General features: G+C 37.0%; 1 long non-coding RNA gene across 1 annotated transcript; it reads right to left on the reverse strand.

The window, feature by feature from the left end:
- Nucleotides 1-8,349: 8,349 nt before the first annotated feature.
- On the reverse strand, nt 8,350-9,828 carry LOC137174292 (uncharacterized). Its single transcript, XR_010925326.1, has 3 exons — nt 9,605-9,828; nt 8,983-9,144; nt 8,350-8,566 (listed from the first exon to the last, which is right to left on the reverse strand). It is a non-coding gene; the product is annotated as an uncharacterized lncRNA (long non-coding RNA).
- Nucleotides 9,829-11,202: the final 1,374 nt, after the last annotated feature.

Raw genomic sequence — 11,202 nt, forward strand, 5'->3', positions numbered from 1 at the left:
TGAATGTTGATTCTCTATCTGCTAACAATACACTATCATCAGCTTAACCGTAACCTTGACTACGTCCTGTATAGAAGAGTTTTATCCTTCCTCATCAATATTACTGTGTGAAGTGTTTCAATCAAAGTCACTTTTCTTCCAAATAAAACATATGAGATGAGTCTTTGGCTTCAAGTTTACAGTGTGTGAACCAACCTGATAAAAGCAACAGACACACAGTTATGGCAGTGATTTATTGCAGAATAATAAAGTAATCTAGGTGATAATGGGAGCACTGGTAGCCTGCAAAGGCCTTCCATCCAAACTTTTGAAATCTGTAGACTTCTGTTGCTGCACTCAAACAAAAACACTTTAGCAAAAGGCAAGAGTACTAAGAAAAGACACAACTGACAAATGTATGAAAAAGTGTGAGTATCTTATATAGATAATATGATATAGGCTGATAATATAGGCTGACACAGCAAAATGTATCCACTTCACATTCCCTCCATGACAGCCAGTGGAGGAAGAAGTTTTTACATCCTTTACTTCAAAGCAGCAATACTACAATATAACATAAGTATGATGAGTAAAACGAAGTAGAAGTATAACAAGTGAAAATAGTGGTTGTGCAGTGACGTTAATATGACATTATTAGATTATTAATACTGATGCATCAGTGTGTGAACAACATTTTATTGTTGTAGCTGGTTAAGGTGGAGCTAGTTTGAACTACTTTATATACAGCAAACTTAACTGTAGGTAGTTAAGTCCAGTGGTTCCCAACCTAGGGGTTGGGCCCCTCCAAAGGGTCCCAAGATAAATCTGAGGGGTTGTGAGATGATTGATGGGAGAGGAAAGAGGTTAAAAGACAAATGAAACACTGGTTTAATCTTTAATGTGTTGTATTTCATATCATGAGTGTTTTTATGTTAAATAAAATATTCTGTAAAGTAACTAGTGACTATAGGTGTTAAATAAATGTATAATATTTCCTCAAATCTTGTGAAGTACAAGTTGCTAAAAATGGAAATATTCAAGTAAAGTACAAGTACCTCAAAATTGTACTGAAGTACAGTATTTGAGTAAATGTAGTTAGTTTGTTGTCAGATGATGACAGGAACATGTCATGTGACTGAGCACCTCTGTTATTTTACACACCATTGGACAAACTATGTGCTCCTACAAACATGGTTGTGAACGTCACACCAAACCGCTGTACATATGTCAGGTCTAAATAATTACACACAACTAAAGAATATACAGATACATAGTGGGATTATAGTGAATTATCAATGACTGCATGAGCACATACTGTGTTTCATATTGCATACATGCTGAGCTCTCCACGCATCTGTGTGTGGGAATTAAAATATAACACTGCACTCTTGTGTTTGCATGTGTGTATTGTTGGCTACAAAGTGAGAGTCTAGTAAATGTGGGAACAAAGTGAGAGACAGACATGTAAAACAAGAGGGGAGGATGTGATTTGTTGTTGTAGTTTTACTGAACTACAGCTGATTGCATGTTACCCTTTAGAAATAATCTTACTACCATAGGATCATTAAAATGGTTTGCTTGAGAAAACATCTGAAATATCTTCATTTTAGAGGAGTCATTGAACCTCTCCTGTATTTCTCTCTTTGTTGGTAATGATTTACTGAGTCCTATTGCATTTCTACATGAGATGCTTGAGAGAATTTGAGGAAGACAGATAACAGAGAGAGAAAATAAAACATGTATTGAGTTCAGTAAAGTGACTTATTTGGATGTAGTTTGGTTAAACTAAGAATCTGGAGTTTTGTATTGATATGCAGCCTTGAAACATTTAGATGGGAGCTGTGTTTAGTGGCCTTTTGTTTGACACAAATGATAATGATGTAATAATAAATTACTCACCTTTACCTGGTTTCTTGGAGAGTGGATGCCATCCTTCGGTGATGAAACATTCCGTGACCATGAACCTGGGAAGAATCATCACCCATTTACCGTGTGTGAGCCTGGCTATGTGCTCCTGTGTGTCTGGCACAGTCAGAGTGTAAGGTTGATAACAGAGATGGGGGGAGAAATTACTCACCTTGTGCAACATTTCTGGAGAAGAAACTCAGGCACAGTGCAGATGAGTAGAGGAGAGAACACCTGCTGCCAAGCAGGCTGCCTGCGTGACGTTATGTCATAGAAAGATGTAAGATGAGAGGCCAGAGAACAACAAGCAAAAGACATTGTTTTTCCCTTTATTCATCTCACCTGAGTTGGCGAGACATAAGCAACCTTCTCCTCAGTGTGGTGCCTCTAACTCCTGGAACACACAGCCTACCTTTACCTGAACAGTGTGTGTGCATCGCTGAACTGCTGCGTCTCACACACCTGCAGTGTCCACACAGACAGTGTTGCTGCTGCAGTGCTGCTACTGCCAGTCCTATATTTCTACATAGAGTTTGACTTTGATAATGGACGTTAATAACAGAATGTTTCATATCATTTCATTTATATCTAGTTTAGACAGTCAAAGGTTAAGAATCGTGTGCTCATTTGTGAAAAAGAAATAAATGTGAAAGCTTTGTTTCTGACGGGCATGGTGGGGTCAAGTTGGGGCTACTTCTGTGTCAGACACATACACTCCTCATGATGGGTGAAGGAGGGACGGGGTGCGTCCTCTGACAGTCAGCTTCCTCCCCAGGGCCTGGAGGCAGCTAAGGAAGGGGAAACCACAGCCCCTTGATGCCCCAGTCAGTTAATGGTGGAGTGATGCTGCTTCCACTTGCAGATAATGGCCCCAGTGGTGCTTATGGGAACATTTAAGAGTTGAGGAATCAGTCGCTAACCTGTACCCTTCCTATGTTGCTCAACAGTCTTGTTGCAAAGGTTTTGGGAGAGCTCTTTGCCTCTAATCATCATGAGATGCTTCTTCATGATAGCTTGGTAACAAATAATGTGTTCACAGATGTCTAACCCTTTTTAAAAGAGTGGAAGTGCTAATAGCCACATGAACTAACCAGCTGATTCTAAATAGCACAGGTAAGAGGACTAATTAGTGGTTCAGTGTTTGTTCATACAGCGTGTTCAAGACTTTAGGTCATTCAAATGTAATGCACATGACTTTTTTATTGATTGGAATGTTATGATTTCTTTAGCTGTTTTGCCTTATTGAGTTAATATCAATGTCTGATCTTAATTTCATATGAATATCTGCCCTGGAAATATGTTTCCTGAAAAAAATGTTGACGTGTTGAATACTTATTTCCCCCACTGTACATTTCTGTTTTTCGTATGAATTATTATACACATACAATTAATACTTTATCTCCATGATAGAAAGAAGAAGATCAGATGACGTGAGTCAGATACAGCTTCTCTCTCTGTCTCTTTGGTCACTAATTTCATCTCTGATGGTTAAATGTCTCTGTGGTTGTTGTGTGAATTTATCTCCCTAACAAGAATGCAGCAGAGATCATATAATGTGCTGTAGGTAGTTTGCTTGTTGAAGTTACAGTGAGATGTCTGGACTCACTCATTCATTTGGAATTGATCAGTTTTTAATTGAGTGGTTGTTCAGTCACCTGTTGATGATGTGTGATTAGTGAATGAGTGTGCAGGAGGTCTGGCTGCCTGCTTCTGACAGTTTCTTTAGTTTGTTTTTAAGCTGAGTCGTATATTGAATAATAAGCTTAAAGTAACTAGAATAACAAGTGTTAACTAGTGGTGTAACAGATTGTAATTGATCCGTGATCCGTACGGATCGCCGCCAGCGGTTCAGCAGGCATATGAACTGTGGATTAATTGCAAAATTTATGTCTCATTTAAGACAAAGTAAACAAATTGCTGTAAGTACAAGTCATGGACAGACAGCGTGTCGCTAACAGAGATTTTGAAGAGCGACATTCAAACCAGCATCTAACGGGTCTGAAGTGATATTTGAGTTATGTTTACCTGCTATTTAATGTGCTGCAGCTGAGCAGCTGATTAGCATCTAGCTGCTAACTGACGTTAGCAGTGAATGTTTGTTTGGTGGCTTGTTCAATAAGCTGCAGGACAAGACGTGTGTTCATGTTTCTAAGTTATCATCCAGTTTTTTGCTGTAAGTGTGTTACAGAATAAATGGAAAACAACGTTTTATTTGTCTCCCCCTTTTTTCTTTTTTCTTTTTTTTTTTGCTGATCCTAATAATGATCTGATCCGTGACTCAAATCCGTGATACGATCCGAACCGTGAATTTTGTGACCGGTTGCACTCCTAGTGTTAACATGTCAGCTTTGTAGACTATATTTTATATGTGGTGCACATAGATAAGAGTGTGTAAGTCATGTATTTGATACATGCATTCATACTTTCTGATGTGAACCTACACTTTTAGATCTGTGAATGTTTTTAGTGTTCAGTCTTTTTAGTGTTCAGCATTGATCTGAACCTGTATCACATTATAAGCTTTGTGGTACTTTATATATTTCTGTATACTAAGAAAATACACAGGAAACACATGTAAATCATGTGATATGTTGTCTGATTCTGATGAAAACATGAATCTGTTGTCACAATAGAACCATACTATAAATTTGAATTTCACTTTGTTTGTAAAATGACACATTCAGAACCACTCCAGGTCTAAAATGACACTTCTCTGTTTAGAAACAATATGTATAAATGTATTTAAAGAGGCATCCTTTTCACCACTCAGGGGTTTTTGTTTTTAAAAACAAGTTGATTTATTGGCATATAAAATTGCATATAAAAGTTCTGCAAAACCCAGATTACATTCAATGACATTTAAACAGTGTTGGTGAGATTTATTAATCCAACTTGTTACAGACTCTACCTTTGTTTTGTGAGACACAGCCTGAAACCTAGATGATGTTTTGCAAAGAAACATTGTCATTAACAACAGTTTTTGCATAAAGATACCAACCAATACCAAAACCGACCAATCAGATGTCTCAGGAGCAGAGAAGGAAAGCAGGCATGAAATTTCCCTGGATTTTTAATTTTATAGGTAGAGTTTCCTTTTTACAGTTCACACAGTAGCATCATGATGGAAAGGATCTTGCTGGGTGTCCTGTATATCTCAGGTCAGTGAAACCTCAGATATTTTACTGTGCTTGTTCTTGTATATTATAACACTTAAAAGGAAATGTTTGAGCTACCTTACATGCTCATACGGTCATACGTTTTTTCCATACAGTTCATTGTTTATTAAGTAGCGTTGTGATAGTGGGAAACATGGCATCAGGAAGTCAAATTGTTATTCTAAGCAAAGAGGGGCTTTCTCAGTGTCAAATCATGGCTAGACTAAATGTTTCTAAGGGGGCAGAGCATGGAACTCTAAAACACTTTGCTGAAACTGGATCAGTTATATCCAAAACATGATCAGGCAGAACAAAAGTGAGCACACCATCAGAAGTTCAATACTTTAAGCTTAGTTCTCTGAGAGATAGAAAAGTAATTTCATCACAGATACAGAATTTTCTAAATAAAGAACACAAGACTCCAGTCCAAAAGTTCTGTCAAAAGAGGGACTCAGAGGATGTGTAGCAGTTTCTAAACCACTTCTCAGGGGGGAAACAACGCTTGGAGTAAGCTAAGAAATACCAGTATTTCACAGTAAATGACTGGAAAAAAGTCCTTTTTACTGATGAGTCCAAGTTTGAAATTGATGGCAGTAACAGAAGAGTGTATGTAAGGAGAGGAACAGGAGAGAGAATGATACCGCACTGTATCAAACCATCAGTGAAACATGGTGGTAGGAATATTCAAATCTGTGGGTGTTTTGCCTGCTCCGGAGTTGGACACTTGCACCGAATTCACTCCACCCTGACAAAGGAGAAGTACTATTCCATTCTTCAGAGACATGCTGTACCCTCTGGTTTGCATCTTTGTGGAGAAGGAAGCTTTGCAAGAACTACTTGAAGACCAAAGAAGACCAAGGAGTCCTGACTGTCATGGACTTTCCTCCACAGTCACCTGACCTCAACCCCATTTCAACGATTTCAACAAAGAAGATTTAACTTTTCACTCAAATTGTTAAGCTGATATTATCATTTGAAAAAATAGTATTTAAGTCTAAACAAAAGTAAAATAGAAGTATCTTAGTGGTCTCAGACTTTTGGGGCCCACTGTAGATATGTGCGTTAATGTGTTGTGTTCAGATGTATGTGAATTTCATATTTATATATATATATATAGGCTATATATAGATATATAGCCGGGGAAGGGGTTTTGTTTAACTGGTGAATGATGACGCCACCTAGGAGAGAGCCTAGGTCTCTAAATGTTCGTGTTAACAGGGGTGAGCAGTAGGAATTACCCAAGAGACAGTCAGACTCAATTTGAATAATTTATTCATAAATTACTCAATTAAAAAAAAAGGCACAATGCAAAAATAATTAAAACTAATACTCTGAAACCAAGGCTTTATATAAAATGATACAAAATGAAATAAAGGGGAAAAGGAATTTTACAATTTTTACAATCCGATCCTTTTCCAGTCCGTCGCTGCGTCCAACTGTCCAGTCGCTCCGCCGACCAGCCGCCCTCTCCAGTCCGCTCTCAGCTCCGTAGCCAGCTCGTCCCTTCCGCTGTTGCTGCCCTGGAAGTAAAAAGAGGAAATCCGCCAGAGGGGAGCCAACGCCTGTACTTTCTCCGGTCCTTGCCCACCCTGTTTCACTAGGCTATACTTACACTTTGTCTGGACAGCTCGCCCAGCTGTCCAGACTGCGTATAGTTCGCCTGGGTGGGTATGACTCGTTTTCTCGGCCCCTGGGACTGCCCGACGACTCTGTGGCTCTGCGTTCCGCTCAGTCTTCCTCTCCTCCTCCGGCAGCAATGATGACCCTTTTCTGTGCTCTCTCACATATCTATATATCTATATATATCTACATCTGCTCACTTTCCTGTATAGACATCACTTTTTTAAGTACCTGTACTCTTTTTTATCTGTTCATTTTTTTAAAAAAATCTTTCTGTGCTTTTATTGCTGATTGTATCATTTCTCATATCTGGTGGTAAGCAAGGAGGGTATACAGTGTTTTATCAAACATTTTACTGTCATTAGCCTCTGACACTGTCCTTACACTCACAGCCCAGCAGCATCTCTTCTTCTCCGCTGTGTGAATTATAGCACTATAGCACTCTTAGGGCAGAATATTTTACAGTAAAACTCAAAACAGATTTACAAAATAATAATAATGCAATCAATAATATTTAAAAGAAAAAGCAAAGAATTCAAAGACACAAAGCAGATAAAACATTTTTAATTGCTAATAAGTATCAGCAGCAGAGTAATTAAGGGGAATAATTTCAAATAAGAAGTGACAGGTAGGTTACAGGATAATTGTAATAAAATTCATCATCTTGGATAGAGAGAGAGAGAGAGAGAGAGAGAGGGGGGGGGGGGGGGGGGGGGGGGGGGGGGGGGGGGGTTTGATCACTTTCATGTCATTTACATTTACTTTCATTGAAAAAAGTTTTGTTGTTCCCTCCTGGAATAGAGAATGATTGATGATGATGACGATTAAAGATGGTGAATAAAATAAACATAATTATTTATTAATACTAACTTTTATTCTTTTAGGCTTGCAGTACTTTCAGACAGATATTGTTTCCAATATAAAGTGTTATCTTTAAAAAGATATAAAGATAACACACACACACAGTTGGCAATGGTTGAATTTCCACCACGGCTCACCATGTGACAATAGACACAACTCAATAATCAGTTTGATTATCAAGTCTTGGCTAATAAACACTGTTTATGATATCATTTGAATAAACTTGCCATGTTAATCATGTGATGTCGCTAATTGTTCCCCCTGCTGCTACTACCTGCTGTACTTGGCTATACATGATGTGGCAGAACCACATATCAATTGTTAACATGCCCAATAATTGATTAAGGAAAATGTTTGAAATTTGCATTGCAAATGAAAACTTGGCAAAAGCTATTATACTTATACTATATAGAGCAATATCAGTGTTTAATAATACTTTTTGTTTAAAGGAACAGTGTAAAGCTTATTTGATTTCTTATATCAGTCAGATGAGAAGATTGATACCACTTTCTTGTTTGTATGTTGAATATAATCTGGGGACTGTTAGCTTAGCTTAGCACAAAGACTGGAAACAGGGGGAAACAGCTAGCCTCATTCAAAAATCAGCCTACTAGCACCTCTAAAACACACAAATAAACATTTTATCTGTTTGTTTAAATCTTGCACAAGATTTTTTTCTTAGCTTAGAGGAAGTTCAGAGGAGACAACCAACAATGAATGTTTCAAATGATTTAATGTATTTATATGAGGTTTATATGATATTGTGAGTAATACAAAGCATTTAAAACACATTACAAAAATTAGCCAATTCAGGCTCAAAATGAGGTTTGCACATTAATACCAAAATCATTACCATATTGTAAATGAAATGTCATTTCACATTATGTGATTTATTAAAGCAACAAAAGTAACTTTGCAGAGGGGCGAGGCTTTTTCCAGACAGGGAGCTGGTTTACGAGGTTGCTTCATCCAGACTTTTCATGATTTTCTTAACCCAGGAGAGATTGGGATCCACACAGATGTGACAAGACTTTCTGGTCACCAAACTGAAAGACAGCAGGTGAAAATGAAAATGTCACAATGACACATGACAGTGTTTTTTAAGTAATTAAAATAGGATAACAAATAGATGTGTTCAGCTCTTATTGTCACCAAACTAAAAAAAGGAACAAGATCATTTAAAAAATAGAATATATGTGTATATATAGTTCATCATAATTGATCAACTGAAAAAAATTGTATTGACAAGTTGAATTATGCATTATCAAAGTCAAAACAAAGAAAAATCATTACATTTGCCACATAATAATTCCATCTCTGTATTCTGGCTTTAAATAAATGTATTGCAAAATTTAATTGTAAAATCAAACAAGATACGTATATTTGTGCCTAATATATTAAAGTTATTATTATGTTCAGTGAAGTAATTTAAATGATCAGGACAAAAGTACAAATTTCTTACATGATTGCAGTCCTCGGGCAGCGGTAATCAGTCGTATAATATGACTGGATCGAGTTTTTGTTCACTATTCTTGGGTAGAATTTGAAGCCGCAGTCATCAGGACCCTTAACAGAAGGAGGTCGTCCCTGCTCATGAGGGGGACTGGCTGCAGTTTTCTCAAACCTGTCTCCAACAGTGGATACATCAACACAAAAGACTTTGTGGAAATAAAGTCAAATACAGACATGTTCACTGAGCTGTATCATAAAGTGATCTTTTCCTTATTAGTGTAACACTGTGTAGAACTTAGAAAAAGATTTAATAAAAAAACCAAAAAAACAGAACTGTAGTGAAAGCAGAAAGGAAACTTTCCATATCAATACACACCTCTTTGTTGGCAAATGTTAAACTAGTCCAATACAGAACAGAAGAATCATGATGCACAGGTGAAAAAATGAAAAAAGCATCACAATGCTCCCACTGATACTAATATTATTGCAACTGGTACCAGTGCTGGTACTATAATACTAATACTGGTATGAAAGAAAGAAAGATAAAGATTTAAAAGATGAAGATAAAGTTTTAACTTGTATTACATAATAAACAGCTTTTACTTTGAATATAATAGCTAAATTTAACTCACATTCTCTTTGGTTTGTGTTGCGGTGTAGGAGATATGAGGTTGATCTCTAACAGCAGTGAGGAGTCTTGATCTTTTTGCTGTATTTTTGTCTTGTTGTACTGACAGTGTTGCTGACATTTGATCATGTTGGTTGAGTTGCTGCTTTCATGCAGTGAGAGGTTGCTTTGTCCATATTCTGCAGAAAACAAGAGGAGTTTAGCTGGCATAGATAATGACAAACATATCATTTAGGATAAACGGAATATATAATAATTGCTAAATGTATAAAATTGTATTTTCCTGTATATAAATAAGATGATTAGGATATAAGGGTATGAAGAATTGAGACAAGAAAATAAATGAATTGGTGGCGTATTTGTGGCATAGATAGAGACTCGCCTTGAAAAGCCGTGTTGGTGTTGTAGGTTTTATTATCAGTGATGTTGACTGAATGTAGAGTTGATGTCCAGTTCATTTCAGATGGAAGCTGAATACAGAACTCCTTGTTGCTGTCAGAGCTTCTTTTCTGTACGGACACTGCAAATCAACACAAACCATCTCAAGATTGCCAACATGTGTTTAAATATGCTAAATGGTAAATGAACTGCATTTATATAGCGCCTTTCCAGTCTTCCAATCACTCAAAGCTCTTTACACTACATGTCAGCATTCACTCATTCACATACACAGATTCATACACTGATAGCTGAGGCTGCCATGCGAGGTGCCAACCTGCTCATCAAGAGTTTCAGTAACTCTTTAGATTACAGCCTGCAACATACAGCGTAATTACTCCATAGTCATGATGTAATCTTTTGTACTAACAGTGTACCAGCACAGTACATACCAATACATATATGTAGGTACAGGGGAACAAGATGTGAAGTTGTGGAATAAGGGTTCAACAATTTAGGAACTTGTGAAGAACTTATACTGTGGTTATTTTAACTACTGGGTACCTATTCTATTGTAATAGAGTATGTATAACCTACTGAGCAATAATCTGGAAGTTTGGGAGAAATTTAGGGTTAATTATTACTGTAGTTATTTTTTAACTACTGGGTAGCTGTTATGTTATTACAGGATACCATAAAACTGAGCAAAAATCTGGACGTTTCAAGGAAGATGTGATGACTTCTGCAGCACTTAATAAATCTGATGTGATTTTATTTCAAAATGACCTTTTTACCGTCAAACAAGCAAAATACAAAGTGTAAATCAAATAAGTGACAAAGATTTGGATAGGAAGAACATAAAAACAATGCCATAAAGACAATAATAATGCAAGAGTACTGTGTTATTTTTTATTACAATTGTGACTTACTTCAGATCACAGCAGGGGGCGACGGAGTGTTTTCTATAAAGAATTGGAAAAGACTCTCCGCCCACCCACCATACAGGTGTATGTTGGAAGGATGTTTTTTGCTAACCTACTTTACAGCAAACTTATGGTGAGTAATGATCTTAATATATTTATTGGCACAGAACTATCTGGTTTGTGGCTCATGTCAAATGTAGCGTTAACGGAACAAAAGAAAGATGCTGTTGGACTTTTAGCTTGATAATCATTTGTTAGCTACCAGCTGAAAGAGCAAAGCAGTAACTTACCCTGCAGATTT

This window comes from Thunnus thynnus, chromosome 22, assembly GCF_963924715.1.
Source record: "Thunnus thynnus chromosome 22, fThuThy2.1, whole genome shotgun sequence".
Classification (NCBI taxonomy): Eukaryota; Metazoa; Chordata; class Actinopteri; order Scombriformes; family Scombridae; genus Thunnus; species Thunnus thynnus.